Source organism: Peromyscus leucopus, chromosome 1, assembly GCF_004664715.2.
Source record: "Peromyscus leucopus breed LL Stock chromosome 1, UCI_PerLeu_2.1, whole genome shotgun sequence".
Taxonomy (NCBI): Eukaryota; Metazoa; Chordata; class Mammalia; order Rodentia; family Cricetidae; genus Peromyscus; species Peromyscus leucopus.
This window is the reverse complement of record NC_051063.1, coordinates 14,149,807-14,166,093: the sequence shown is the minus strand read 5'-3', so window position 1 is coordinate 14,166,093 and position 16,287 is coordinate 14,149,807. Positions and strand designations below refer to the sequence as shown.

Sequence of the window (16,287 nt, the reverse complement as noted above, 5' to 3'; positions counted from 1 at the left end):
AAAAATATGCACATTGGGAAAACATTTCAAACATTTCTTTTTAATCTATGTAAACATCCAAAATAAAGAAAGACATCATTACCATGAATACACTATATACTATATAAACTATACTACATAAAAGATACATCTGAGAAATTTTACTCTAATTTTAACATATGAGAACACCAATTATGAAAAAATTTAGCTCCTCATTCAAGTGCTTACATTTTGTATTTTCTCATGATCTGCTCCTCAGGGAATGATAAAGTGAGCTTTCAGTTTAAACTTTGGCTTCTAATCCTCTCTAATTTCTTGAATTCTCACATACTATGAAATTACACTTGTGAAGGTAATTTCTAGTATTGCAAAATTATGTTACCGAAAGCTTATTATTTAAGACCTAAATTACATGGGAAGTATAGTTGTAAGTTTGTATTTCTAGTCCTGTGGCTACATAAAAAATGTATTATTTATTATCATAAAATAAATTACAATTAACTCGAATTTGAAAATAAAGATCACATCAAGGAAGAAAGATAGAATGTAGGTCTTTGGATTAGCCTTGAGGACATTTAATCAAACATGGAAAGTGTGTCAGGGTATTTGAAGGCCAATGTGAAAATGTAGGTAGAGGCTGTCTACCTGACTCCCATTATATAAGATGGAATGCCATCAGTTTCTCAAAGGAGTGATGCTTTACAAAAAAAATATATTCTTTAAGGTTTTCTGCTACAACACACTCAACAACAATTTCTTCTGAGTCTGTAGCTTACAATTGATGGCTGCTGTATTTACAAGGGATAATTCAAGTTTGGAACAATAAAGCAAACAGAATTTTGGTAAAATGACTTAAGGCATATTGTTGCCTCAAAATCATTGGGCTCTTGTGGTAGACTCCTTCATCCCTACACTTCTCTCTGTCCCCCATTGCATTAGAGCTGCTGGGAGCCCTAAGCTCCTTTCACAGCACAGGAAGAGGAATGCTATAGGAAAGCAAATTTCAAATACAATACAACATACATTATTCCAACCAACCAAGTATAAGAACAGTCAACCCACATGTTATTTAAGCCAGGTGAAATTCAAGCTCTCCATAAGAATCTCTGGATACCTGGGTGACAAGAGTCTTGAGGAAGAATTAGTCAGCCATCTAGTCATAATCACAGGATTCTCCCATCATGCCTGTGTCATGGGCATGATCAGGAATCTTAGGAATAAGGAACATCTGGGAAAGCAATCAAGGCCTACCCAATTAGGTCCTAATACCATCTTGCCATTAGGAAATACATCACTCCTTGTTGTATTGAAAATGGAGCAGTGATATTGGAAGTCACAGCAGGCAGAATGATTACTATTTAGTTATGGAATACTGAACAGGTTTTTTCAAAATGCTTTTTACATACCTGATGAACATATCCCTTATTTCTGCTATAAGATTTTCTATTGCAAAAGCTATTTAATTTATAAAATTAAAAACATTCTTCCCTTGAGTTCTCTATGCATAGACTTTTATGTTGCAAATTATGCATTTTTTTCAAATTATACTTATATCATTTAATTTGTAGACAGAAACTTTGTAAATTGGAATATTTAGGTGACTGGCCTCACCACCACACCAAAGACTGAAGGGCCACACTAGCCCAATGAGGAGTTTAGCACTTCCCATCAGTGCAGGTAAAGCTTCTGTTCTTACTTGTGGTCTTGCATTAATTGCCTTTTTTAAATGCCTGTCTTTCATGGCTCCAGGATAGTCTACATGAGAAACAGATTCCAATTCTTTTACTTGATTCTCTTTTCACTAGTCAGGAAAATATTTTAAACATTTAGTTTGGCTAAGTAAAAACGGCTTTAAAATTATTCCCCAAATTCTTTAACTGTATATTAATCACTATTTTTTTTCAAATAAAATTAAGCCTGAGCTTCACTAAAATTGTAAACACTCAAAACATACTAAGTCTTTTTTTTTTTTTGAAACGTAAATGGAAAAGCTTGGCTACATCTGAAAATGAAACCATGGATGAACATCTCACACAGCTTGTGGGCAACTGGGCTGGGATCCTCTAAGCTTTTCTTCCCTGGAAAAGCCTTACTCCCCCATGTGCATGCCAGCCTTCCCCTCCCTGATGCTTTGTGCCCTTCCCTTTCCATCCCATCTCAATAGGCAGCTGCTGCTCCATTGTTCTCTGCTCATCGGTCATTTAATGTACTGTGTGGACTGTCTATGCTCCTCCCACAAAGCCATAGTCTATGGGAAATAAGAAGGCGACTGTATTATTCCTTGTAGGTTCACTCCAAGAGCAGTGCTATATATGAAGTAAAGTCTTATGAAACAGTTCATTAAATATGGGAACGATACCAATATAATGGGGAAAATATTACCATCGTGCTTTTAGGGCATTTGTGAAAAATGAAAACCATGAAGGTGTGGTAAGTCAAAGTTTTCAGACAAATAGCATGTTTTTCTCTCAACATCACAAGCATTAGTAAATGATTTAGAAATTGCACTAAATCAAAAATTTCAAAACTGTCGTACATTTTGGTCTAACACCTGCAATTAGTAAGTGCTGGCATTGCTTAAAATAAATCTAAAACTCTGCAGTCCAATCACCCATCTATTAAGTTCTCCTTGTTTGACGCGGGGTCTTGATGGGTTTAATAATGGCTGTGTATATCTCAGACATAAGGAGATATGACAGGAAAGCCAACAGTAACTGCTGTCTGCCTTAGCCTTCCTGCAATCTGGGCTTAACAAGGTAGACCTGTCTCTTGGCTCTTTGGAGGTGAAATGAAGCGATGAGCTGATGCAGGTCACAGGAGGCCCCAGGTCCTGACAGGCTAAGGTGTGACTTGCTGAATCCTAACCATCCCAGACATCTTAGGACTAGTGAGTGGGTGCTGGCCAAGGGAAAGAGCTGTGTGCAAAGCCGACAGGGACTAAAGAAAAGAAAGGGCAAGGGAGATTACTGGTCATCTGGTCTCTCAGATCACATGCAAACGCCAAGCATAACAGCAAACACAACCTTTGGGCATTATTTCTCCAAAGTGTATTTACCAAGTGCTCACTCGCTTATCTCTGAAGACTTGGTTAAACATGCATGTGTAATGTGTTTCTGACTTTCTTGCCTTCTGTTTTTTTAACTGTTGCTGTTTTTCTATTTTCAACTTTTGAAAATATATCACCTGCTTTGACAATGTAACTCTGACTCTCAGGAATAAATAAGGGGAAGGAGGAGAACACTCCCTTTAAAAAAAAAAAAAGAAGAAAAAGAATTTTCAAAATGAAAAAAGCTGGAACTAAGGATTTATAATTACATACTCAATATATATTATTATGTGTAATATATTATTAAGTATAGCATATAATTAAATATATATTAAACATTATATACACATGTAATTATATATGTTATTCCCCACTTTAAAATACTAATATTTAGAAAAGATTAAGCAATTCTTTTAATTTATGGCTTCTTTAGAGGCTTTTATGAGACAAGGTCTCACTGTGTAGCCATGACTGGCCTGGAACTCTCTTTGTAGGCCAGGCTGACTGTGGTGGTACTGGCCTTTAATTCACTCCATTTTTATAATCTATCTTTTCTTAAAATAAAAACAGTGTCAGTAGTAATGTTAAAATTTATAATATTTTGTAAGTAAGACACACAAACATCTCAGAAGATAATTTGTCTATGTATACACTGCCTGAAATCATATTGATATTTACACTTTGAAAATAAATGATTGCCTTTTTCCTTACAAAACCCTGATTGAGTGTCAGCTCTGTGACATCTAAATTCCCAAACTTCCAATTTAATGGGAATATGGTGCCTATGAATGTTTTCTCTCTTTTATATGCAACCATATGTACACTAAGCTTAAGATTTTATTCGTCCATCATAAGTAATACCCCAGATTGAGAGAAGGCAATACAAGATTAGATGATGAAAAACATTAATGGCCAAAATAATTGAAACATCTCATGTTCATCTCCAAATCAATGATTAGCTGTTTACCTAACCTATGGCTTGTTTAGCTGTGAAACATCCAGTTTACAAGCAGTAGTTCAGTTCAGATGCAATGTCAGTATGATGGTCCAAGTTGGAGAATTCACTCTGTGTAAAGGTCAGGAGAAAAAAAAGAAAGAAAGGGAGATATGCCAAATACAACATAGATTTGTCCCCAAACACTGTTGTCTCCTACCAACAGTAGCCCAACAGCCTATGAGGTCACCTATTATCCCCATTTACCATAGGCTCTTAGAATCTTTCATAGCAACTGCTCTAGACCTGCAGGAGTAAGAGCAGCTTGCTCAGCAGTCTGAAACTGCTGTAGAAATTTCTCCACCTGTTCTAGTTTGTGTCTCTATTGCTGTGATAAAACACTGACCAAAAGCAACTTGGGAGCCGGGCGGTGGTGGCGCATGCCTTTAATCCCAGCACTCGGGAGGCAGAGCCAGGCGGATCTCTGTGAGTTCGAGGCCAGCCTGGGCTACCAAGTGAGTTCCAGGAAAGGCGCAAAGCTACACAAGAGAAACCCTGTCTCGAAAAACAAAACAAAACAAAAAGCAACTTGGGAGTGGGGGTGGGGTGGGCAGTAAGATTGATTTGGCTTACAAGTTCCAGTCCAGCACCCAGGGCACAAGGCAGGAACTCTAGGCAGAAACTGAAGCACAGGTCATAGAGGAGCACCCACTTTCTGGCTTGCTCAGCTTGCTTTCTCATAGTACTCAGGCCCACCTGTCCAGGGCTGGTACTTCAAACAGTGGGTTGGGCCTTCTTATGTCAATTAACAATGAAGAAAATGGGCCCCCACGCATGCCCATGGGTTGATCCAATGGAGATATTTCCTCAAATGAGGTTCACTCTTCTCAAGGGTGTCAAGTTGTATTGTTTCTACTGTCCCCCCTTTTAAATTTGGCAAAATTACAACCTGTACTATATGCAATCTTTGTAATCAGCAGTTATATATGATCTAATACGTTCTTACTCCATTCAATAGATACACATTTTCCTTTCTTTGAAAAGTTTTAATGCATTCACTAACATATTAATGATCTTGTGATAGATAATTTGATTGGAAAGTCTTTATAAAAACTTATTGATATGTTAAAGTTGGGGGGTATATACTTCATTACTACCAAATTATATTTAAATCTTACAGATACATACTCTGTGAGGATATTTATTCTCTATATAAATTCTCTGGAAATTAACTTTTAGTACATAGAGAAAGCAATTTCCGTAAATGGTGGTTTATTTCTAAACTCATTCCCATTTCTTCTTCTCTAGGAACATCCCTTCCACTTCCCCTTCCTTCCCACTTTTTCCCCTCTCCCTTTCCTTCCTTTCCTCTTTCTCTTTTAATCTCTCATCTTGTCATGATAGTAAAACAAAGAAATATGGGCTAGAGAGATGGCTCAGCTATGAACAGCATTTACTGCCTTTGCATTGGACCTCAGGAATTGTGTTCCTGCATCAGATGCTCACAGCTACCTGTAACTCCAGTTCCGGTGATCTGACACCCTCTTCTTACCTCCACGTGCACAAGTGAGACACACAGACAGACACACACAAATAAAAATGAAAAATACATTTAAAAAAAAGGGATTAGTTAGATTATTATACATGTATTTCAGAAGCAGAAATTCTAACTAAACTGTCGTTGAGATTTCTTTGAGTGTGGGTAGAGATAAGAACATCTGGGCTAGAGACTGCAGGAAATGGTGAGGACATTAACATCCCTATAAATGGAACTCTCCAGCACATATTAAATTAATTCAGAATTTCTTGGGCTAGGAGAATAATTTGAATTAAATATATTCTTTCTTAACAGAAATCAAATGTAAAATCTTAAAACCATCTGTCCTCTTTCTGAAAGATTGAATGTTTAAGTTAGGTACATCAAAATAAAAATGTCTAGCATGTTATTGGGTTGCCAGGCAACACTGATAATCTGAGACCTCATAACCAAGTGCCAGGAAAACGTTGGACCCAATGAATGTGTCCCCAAAGCAAGTGAGTCAGCATCAGCTATTTCAGGAAGTGTTTGAAGGAACCACAAAAATCCCCAATGAAGACGAAACTATCTTTGGGCTTTGTTACTTTTCTCTTGCAATGCGACCGCTCATACCTCCTCTCCCTGGCCTTCAAATGAAATATAGTCAAGAAGCCAAGATGTATTCTGCTCCATCCTACCGAGGTACTAACAGTGAAGCTAGCACATCACTTCAGTGTGCTGAGACTAGGGGATCACACACTTATCCCCAGGGCAGAAGCTCGTGGTCACAACCTCCCAGCTGGGAAGCAGGAGTCTCTTCTGGATCACTTCAGACTGCAGAGCAGGAGGAAGAAGAGAAAGCATGCCTGTGTTCCTGTACCTGGAAATGCTCTATGTAAATTTAAAAACCATGTTTTCTTCTTGGACAAAGGCCAGTTTCACCTGTAGTGGACTCTGGTTTTGTTTGTACCTTTGTTTTATCCTCAGAGAACTGCTTTGAAATAGAATCTGTTGAAGACAAGAAGTTTTCTTTCTCTGTTTAATAAGCCTACACAGAACTCTTGTGGCTAAGAAACTTACACAAATGGAGATTTGTGCCTCTGCCCCACACATGAAGGTGTGTTTGTTTAAGAGACTAGAACTTCAAGACTTGATTCCCAACAAGGCTAAGATGGATGGACTGACAGAGACAAGGACGCTAAGAAACTATCTTCTCTGACATTAGACCTGCCAAGAGTGAAGCTGAGCATGGATGACTATACTCATATTTGGGCACTGGCTGAAACATGATTTCTATTTTGTGGAATGAATACAGTGTTTTGAGTTGTTATTGAACGAAGATGTCAAAACCAGTTGATTTCTGACTCAGAAAGTATTGAGGGGATGAGTATCAAGCAGAGAAGATCTGTTCTCTGTCACAAGAACTAAATTAAATGTGGCAAATACTTCAGGGTTTTAATTTTTCAGAAGGTAGGACACTTATATTTTAAATAGTTTTTGTCCTTGATATAATATCTATAGTTACTTTCTACATGGGTGAGCTGTGTTATTTGGGCTAGTTAAAAATATAGGTGTGCACTTTGCTTACCGAGATGAGGGAAATTTTGTTACATTGTTACTGTTGAAAACATGATATCAAATTCTAGAACAGTTTAATAGTCTAAGGATCTTTTGTGGCTACTGAAGAATATTTGTTATAAATTTTAGTATTACAGAAATATTGAGGTAGAAATGCTGTAAGTGGGCTACTTACATTATTAAGGGATAAAACTTATACACTGACTAATACATTTGGTATCATAAAGGTCATGCAGCTTTGAAGTTATTTAGTCATTTTTTTTCAATTGCTAATAATCACAAATAAACTATTCTTTCTTTTTGTATAATAATTTTATAACACTATATAATAGTCTAAAGTCAGTACTTGGTAATTCTAGAGAATACGGACTCATTAGAAATACTCAGTAAAAAATGTTTTAGATACACATGATTAACTTCTTTTCAGTTTTGGATCCATCACAAACTATCCTTTTTTCCAGTAATAATTTTAGGCTCTTTGTATATTAGACCATAATTTTTTAGACAAAAATATATAAAAACTGCTATATATAAAATATTATTTGTAAAATACATATCAGCATACAAAATATCAATACATTTTGTATTACATATATGAATAAAATATTATTGAATTTAAAAGAATAATTGTTTCTTTTCCTTGGATGTTTCTGATAATCCAGTCGTTATCTAGTAATTAATAGATAAGTTTGTCTGTCATGATTTGGTACCACAAGTGATGAACTGTGTATTTTGGCAATAAGTACTTTGTTACCATATGGATGAGTTCATTTTTAAAAAGAAATCTAAAGATAACTCTTAGTTATGTGCCACTTCGTTCAGCAGCAGTTTCTTGACATTTAATTTTCTTTGGAAAATTGTATTTTTGTTTCATAACATAGTTGTTTGCAAAAATATGGGACAAATTCCAAGTATCATCATGGTGAAATTTTTGCATTTGATTATCTTTTCTTTTCTTTGAAGCCTGTAAAAGTCATTCTGTAAGAAAGTAAGAAACTTTAAAGTAGTTTAAGACATCTGAGGAAGAATCATACTTCTCTAAAACCAAATATCCATTCCAGGTCTGGGAAATTTGTTTTGCCAACTCATGCTTTAACTTAACTTATTTAAAAATATAACAGCTTTAAATTTCCAGAATTTTTAGCCAATATCCAATTCTGATATGCATTGTATTAAAAGGAGAGTAACTTAAAAATAATATATAGTAAGTGAGAAACTTGCTGATTCTCAAAGCCCATTTAAAAATTGATCTTAGCTAAATAATCACTGTTACCTAAAGACAAACTGCTGCTTCTGAGGGCTGCATGCTTTCACTGGTCTACTTTTCTAATTCCTTATTATTCACCAATACTTAGATTTTTGTCTTATTTGGACTGACTAATATAATTAACCTGAGACTTGTGCATATAAGACTATGGACAAAAGATATGTGTAGATCCATGTTACCTCACGGTGAAACATATACCTTTAATCCAGTGGTTCCCAACTTTCCCAATGCTGGGACCCTTTAATACAGTTCCTCATGTTGTGGTTATGACTTAAACATAAAATGATTTTCACTGATACTTCATAACTCTAACTTTGCTACTGCTATGAATCATAATGTAAATATCTGATATGCAGGATATATGATATGCAAACCCTGTGAAAGGGTTGTTCAACTGTCTAAAGGGGGTCATGATCCACAGGTTGAGAACCAATGCTTTAGTCCTCAGAAGCCCTCAGTGAATGGTGCAGAAGTTTAAAAGCACAGATTTGGAGCAGACTGGTTCTGCCTCTGCCACTTATAAGGTGGTGGATCCTAGAACTGTCACAAATTCCACTTGTGCTTGAACTTCTCATATATAAAGTGAGAATACCAGGAACAGTTTCTTCAGGTGAGTTTAAGTACTTAAAGACCTAGGCGGAATGTGTAACACTCAGTGAGTTGTATGATAATATAAACAAGTGTTTGCTGCTCTTTACTTGGCACATTTCTGTGCATTTATAGGGATGATTAAAGCACCCTGGAACAGCTTTCAAGATACCACAGTGAGAAATATACACTATTGATATCCAATTTCCTTTAAGCTGATTTTGTTATTATGGTGTGTGTGTGTGTGTGTGTGTGTGTGTGTGTGTGCGTACATGTTCATATGTATGTATACCTGTATGTGCAAGTATGCCTGTATGTGTATACAGAGAACAGAGGTAGATATCCTTGGCTCTCTCTCCATCAGCTAAGACTCCTAGCAATAGGGGAGAGGGTGTCTGAACTGGCTTTCTTCTCTAATTAGATTGGTGAGTACCCTAACTGTCATCATTGAACCTTTCATCCAGCAACTGATGGAAGTAAATGCAGAGATCCACGGCTAAGCATTGGGCTGAGCTCTGGAAGTCCAGTGGAAGAGAGGGAGGGGAGACTATATAAGCAAGAGGATCAAGATCATGATGGGGAAACCCACAGAGACAGCTGACCTGAGCTTGTGAGAGCTCATGGACTCTAGACCAACAGCTAGGGATTCTGCATGAGACCAACCTAGGCCCTCTGCATGTGGGTGGCAGTTATGTAGCTTGGTCTGTTTGTGGGGCCCCTAGCAGTGAAAACAGGAACTATTCCTGGCACATGAGCTGGCTTTTTAGAATCTGCTCCCTATGGTGAGATGCCTTGCTCAGCCTTGATGCAGGGAGAAGGAGTTTGGTCCTGCCTCAACTTAATATGCCATGCTTGGTTGACTCCCATGGGAGGCCTTACCCTTACTGAGGAGTGGATGGGGGCACAGAAAGGAGGTGGGGGAAGGGAAGCTGTGATTGGCATGTAAAATAAATAAAAAATAAATAAAATTAAAAAATCTGATATTAATGTGTGCATAACTTGCATACATAGTTTTATATAAGTTATATCAAATGCAAAAACCACTTTTTAAAAATACAAAGTATTTATAAAAATACATTTCTAATGAGGAAAGCTGGTCATGTTATATGTTAGAATAGAAGAGGGAATGTCTCTTCTCTCTTACAGGCATTTTTGAAAATAAGAGAGACAGAGAGAGAGAAATTATTCATGAGAAAGGCTGTGTGAGAAGGCAAGAGTAATGGGGTATAAGGACTAGCTGCAGGCAGAAGTGATTCCTCGCCCTTGAGGTCTTAAGGTGCTATACAACATCTTTTATGTAGGATGAACAGGTCTTCCTGATAGTTTTTGTTCTCTTCATAATATTACAAGTCCATTATTTGCTAACATGAAGAAAGTATTAGAACTATGTGAAAGTGGGGCTGGACAGTGGTCCGCACGCCTTTAATCCCAGCACTTGGAAGGCAGGCGGATCTCTGTGAGTTTGAGGCCAACCAGCCTGGTCTACAGAGTGAGATCCAGGAAAGGCACAAAGCTACAGAGAAACCCTGTCTCAAAGAAAAAAAAAGAGAGAAAAAAAGGAAAGAAAGAAAAGAACTATGTGAAAGTGGTAAATCTTTGGGGAATGATGAAAAGAACCAACTAGGGCCAGATACACAAGCACTGAAGATTAGATTGTCCCTGTGTTCTGAGTCCCTTTATGGCTGAGGGGCTTCTATCCTCAGACACACATTTCTAATGCCCCCCTCTCTCTTTCTCTCTCTCTTTCTCTCTCTCTCTCCTCCTCCTCCTCTCAGATTATGACACACACATTCTATATATAATACACACACACACATTCTATATATAATACACACACACACACACACCACACACACATACACACAGCTATAGCTTATTTGCTTTAATTAAGATGTAAAATTGACTCATAACCATGTAGTACTTTGAGTAGCTTTAGACAAGAAGATGACAGCAATGGCTGAGTGTTTCGTCTCAGCTCAGATTTGACCTGGAGACAAATTACTGCCTTTGCCTAGCCTTAGATAAGATCAAAGCTTTCTCATAGAAGGAAGTACAGAGTGATTTCCTGGAACTCTCTATAGTTTGGGCTTCACTGATCCCAGAAGAATTTGGGTAAATCACAGAGCTTTCTGCTCCTGTGAGCCATGCAACTCCTGTTATCGAATAACCATCTGCTTTAATATAAAACCTCAAACTTCACAAAAGGCAGCAGCCTGTACTTATTATTGTCTTCACACTGCAGAGTCCACTTGGTCCCTTCTCAGCAGTCTTAGCACAGGTCACACCAGCATCAGTGGCAGATTTACTTTCTCGAAGTCCAATTGTCTGTTTCCTTTGTGTTAAAATATAGATAATCTTGGGGAAATTATTCAAACTCTGCAGAGAAGCTGTGGATTTGGGAGGAAATGTTGAGGCTGCTGTGTTTTTCCACTTATCTGTGTGGTTATGATAGTGAGTACAGGCCAGTGAATGCCTTGCATCTCTCAGTAAGGAAGGGATTTTATTTATCTAACTTCATAATTCAATAACATAACAAGACTTTGAAACTAGGATAAAATGAAAAACAAAATGTTCTTTCTTAAAACTCTGTTATCTGCGCATCATAATCTGCCTGCCTAGAAATTGGCTTATAGTCTTAGACCTAGGGACAAACAGACTTAGTGTGGAAAGCCTTCTGAACACCCTGTTCCTCACTGAGGTGACTCCCTCTAAGAAAGAAAACCACTTCTGAAATCCAGGAGCTATTACAATACCTTCCTACTGTAGAAAGTTAGCATGGTACTGGCAGCTAGGATACGGCGTTCCCCTTCTGAACATGATTTCAGGAAAAGACAAATGCAAACAAAGCCACTCTGACTTTGATGGAACAAAACAACAATCAGAGCACTCTGTAATCAAATCCTAACATATAAAAGCAAGCACATTATCCAAACCACAAAAAAGACCAAATACCTTTTCACTAATTACAGCTTTGGCTATGTGCCATTCTTTTCTACTGCCTAGATAATAACTGTTGAATAGCCTAGTCATAGAATTGCCTTTACTTCCTGATCACAGCAGTCAATTCAAACAAAAACACTGCTTCTTTGAAATCTACTCAATGTTGCTAAGTGTAAATTCTACATTCTCAAAGCCTATTTATTGTCACTGTTTTTGTGTGCTCCAATGCTTTGTCATAGCTAGGACTTGATGGCTTCAATCATGAGAACAACTGTGCTCTGTTACAGTACTGGAGATCTTTGACTAGACTGATCTGATCCATCTACTCATTGGTCTGAGGTCACTATGTAAGGCAGCCATGTGCAAAGGACAGAGTGAGCAGCAGAGACTTTTCTGAGCACCCAAGAAAGAGTGGTCTGGAAAGGGGGGTAGCGAAACACCACCAAAACCAGCTTTGAAGAGAGGGATTGAGAATTAATAAGCAAGAATCACAGGAAAAGCCTGGGGGTAGGTGGTTAAAGTGCAGAGGATAATCATCCATGGATTCCTTCACTATCCAGCTAATCAACTAGAATTTACTGAGGGTCAAATATGTGCCTGACATGGGGAACCCAGGATGCGTGGACAGATACAGGAAATACTAATCTTTCCTTCAGCTACCCAAGTATTATGATAGCATAGAAATGAAATCTATACAAATAATTGCAGAGTTAGAAAGTATCACTGTATCTGGTGCTGTTGATAAATGAGGGTCTGAGAAACCATGCTAGAGAAGAATGGCTAATGATGATCTCCCTGGGTAAGAGGCTTTGGGATAAGAACTGAAGAATGAGAGCTAGCTGAGTGAAGAGGTAGGTAAGGAACATCCAGGAAAATAGAAGATACATTAATGGATTTATCAACCCTTCCCATAAGCTCCCATAAAAATAGAAAAAAGAAAATACCTGCTATCGGGATTACCAGGTCAGGAGTGTCCTGAGCCCAAACCAGGCAAAACACAAGAAATGGTACATCAATATCCCTGATCAATACCAATGCAAATTCTCAGCCATGAGTTGGTAATATAAACAGAATAGCATAGTAAAAGTATTATAAGCCACTGCCAACTAGGACTTATCACTGTATTGTGAGAATGATTCGACACATAAAAATATTCAACATACTATATCATATTAACAGACTAAAAACGAAACTGTTTGACTGTGTCAATCAGAGTGGGAAAGGCACTTAATGGTTGATTCTTTCTTGTGTTAAACACTATCAACACACTGGAAATCAGAAAATAACTTACCATGTTAAAGGTCAGATATGCAGACCTTGTGACTGCCATCACATTCTCTAGTGAAAGACTGAAAACTCTCCCACCAAGAAGAAGAACAAAATAGAAATGACTGTTTTTGTCCCATCTACCCCTCAGAGAAAAATTTCTAGTAAGAGGCAGGGGAGAGAAAGTCACTAAATTGCAAGTGAAGAGGACTCAACTATTAACATGTATTATTGTGCATATAAAAATAACCATATATATCTACCCCTCAAATACTAGTAGTAATCATAAATTCAAAATGCAAAATCAACAGGAAAAAATCAAATGTGTTCCTGTGTACTGACAAATAATCAAAAAAGATTAAGAAAACAATTCAATATGAAATAGCATCAACAACAAACCATATGTAAGAATAAACCTAACAGAAAGTAAAAAAAAAAAATGTGTGCTAAAAACCACAAAATCTTGCTGATGGGAATTAAAGAGGACATAAATGTAATGACTATGTTAATTAACTCAAACTATATAAAAAACTTACACATGTAAAAGCTGAAACTTACATAAATATAAGTGTATGAATGAGTGTGTGTTTGTTTGCATTAGGTAAAATCTCATGATATTGGATTTAGCAATAATGTCTTTCTTATGATGCCAGAAGATCAGGATAGGAAAGAAAAATGTAAATTGCCTATGTTGTTCTGGAATAGTTGGCAGATATTTTATTTTGGATCTCATGTATTTATTGGATATTAGTCCATCCAAGCATTTTTATATCTTCATGATTCAATTTAGAAGGGAATGGTGCTTTTAGGAACTTTTGCCATTACATATAGATTATCAAAAATTTTGACATATGAAACTCACATATCATTTTGCAGTACTTTTATAGTCAAGTCATCATCCTTTTTAAAGTTTTTTCCTCATTAGCTATTGGGTTTCCTCTACACAGGGACAGGACAATGACTCCTTCCATATCTAAGCTCAGCTGTACTCAGCTAGCCATTGGGCATATGTCTTCTCTGAAGCATTGGATCACCACAGATGACGTTTAGGATCAGAAAGTTCCTGGTGGGGATAAAGACAATTTAGTAGTTAGAAAAGTATTCAATAAATAAAGTAACACGTTTCCAAGGGCTATGGCTGGTTGTGGCCATGGGGTCTCCAACTGCATGCAGAGAAACTCGAGGGACTTTGACAGCCCAGGCCAGCATAGTGCCTGCAGCTGCCACTCGGCTTTCCTCTATATGTTGGGGAAAAGGCTGGACCGTGGTGGCGCATGCCTTTAATCCCAGCACTCGGGAGGCAGAGGCAGGCAGATCTCTGTGAGTTCAAGGCCAGCCTGGGCTACAGAGTGAGTTCCAGGAAAGGCACAAAGCTACATAGAGAAACCCTGTCTCAAAAAACAAAAACAAAAACAAAACAAACAAACAAAAAACAAACAGAAGGAGGAGGAGGGGAGAAGAAGAAGAAGAAGAAGAAGAAGAAGAAGAAGAAGAAGAAAAGAAGAAGAAGAAGAAGAAAAGAAGAAGAAGAAGAAGAAGAAGAAGAAGAAGAAGAAGAAGAAGAAGAAGAAGAAGAAGAAGAAGAAGAAGAAGAAACAGTCTTCCATGTTGAGTGAATAGGACTATTTTTGTGTTTTTGTTTAGCGGTACAGCTCAAATTCCTAAGAGAATGCAATTGACAGACAAGTGATAAATAGGTGACAAATTTTGTCTATTGGTATCATATAAAAAGATAACAGGATTGAGGCAAAGAGATTAATTTCTTACTACTAAGGTCATAAATTCTGACATTGAGTACTGGAGGAAAACTAATTTTTAAGAACCGAGACACTGAACACTGAAGAGTGGAAAACCTTGAACTGAAACTCTCTGAATATATCCAGTGAGGAAAGAAAGAAAAACAAGTCTGCTGGGGATTCAAGCTTGTGTGTGTGGGATGAAAAGGACAACATTTAAAAGCAATGGGCATTCAGCTGTAAAGTACACTTTGGTTGATGAGAGATTAGGCTTCTGCCAGAGCCACATAGTTGAGGGACAGTTCAGAGACAGATTAGAGTTCAGGAAACAGGGCAGTGTTGGGGACTTTTCTTTTTGATAGAGTTGATAAATGAAGTCCTGGGTTTGAATAAGATCTCTTGCAGGATAAACTTCAAATGCAGTGAGGAAGAGTGTAGAGAGCTGACTGAAAAGATGCCTGTTCATTCAGTTTGGTCTTACATATTTTTCTTTTTTTAAATTAGATTGTTCCCTTGCTGCTGAGCTGTTCTAAATTTTTTATGAATTCCCATGTAGTCTAATGTGGGTTTGGAAAACATTTCCTACCATTCTATAGTTTTACCCCTCACTCTATTATTATGTCCTCTGCTGAGTAAACTTTTAGTCCAGTGTAATCTCATTTGTCTATTTTTGCCTCTGTTGCCTGTGGTGTTGAGAGCTTAGCTAAAAGGTGTTGCCTGTACCAATGTCCTGAAGCATTTCTCAGTTCTTAGTATTTTCATAGAATCAAGTCTTATGTTCAAATCCTCAATCCACTGTTCCTTCTGCATGTGCTTATTCAGTGTCTCTGCATCATTTACTGAAGAAATTCTTCTTTCCTCATTGTGTTCTTGGTGAACTTGTAAAACACCAGTTGGTTATAAGTATGCTGACACAACTCTGGGCTCTCCTTTCATTTCCTGTGTTTTCTGTGTATTTTTTTCTGTCAATGCCATGCTATATTGGTTAATATCATTTATAGTTTATTTTAACACCAGATCCTCTGAAATTTCCACTTTTATTTCCATTGATTGAAATCATTTTGGGTATTTGGGGATATTTTATGGTTCTATATGTGCCTCAGCATTGATTATCTTTTCTCTATACCTGTGAAGACAGGTATTTGAAGTTATATAGTAAAGATCTTAATGAGTCTCAGACCCACAGTATACTATGTGTCTACAGACATTTTAACAGAACCAATTGTTATTTTAACTTCTAATTGATGAATGAAGAAACCTTGCTATTTGTTTGGATTTTGGGCATTTCTGACACACACACACACACACAGAGAGAGAGAGAGAGAGAGAGAGAGAGAGAGAGAGAGAGAGAGAGAGAGAGAGAGAGAGAGAGAATGGATGATTTAGAAACAACATTTAACTCTAACCATCAAATAACACAAGTCAAAACTGTATTGC

At 37.3% G+C, this 16,287-nt stretch overlaps 1 protein-coding gene and 1 non-coding gene across 2 annotated transcripts in view; one reads left to right on the top strand and one right to left on the bottom strand.

Annotated features, from left to right (window-relative positions):
• The window catches only part of Aldh1a1 (aldehyde dehydrogenase 1 family member A1), a 122,065-nt gene that overhangs the window by 93,464 nt on the left and 12,314 nt on the right, over positions 1-16,287 (bottom strand). The window lies entirely within an intron of this gene.
• LOC114711023 lies at positions 14,230-14,358 on the top strand. The gene has a single exon (XR_003737116.1). It is a non-coding gene; the product is annotated as a small nucleolar RNA SNORA44 (small nucleolar RNA).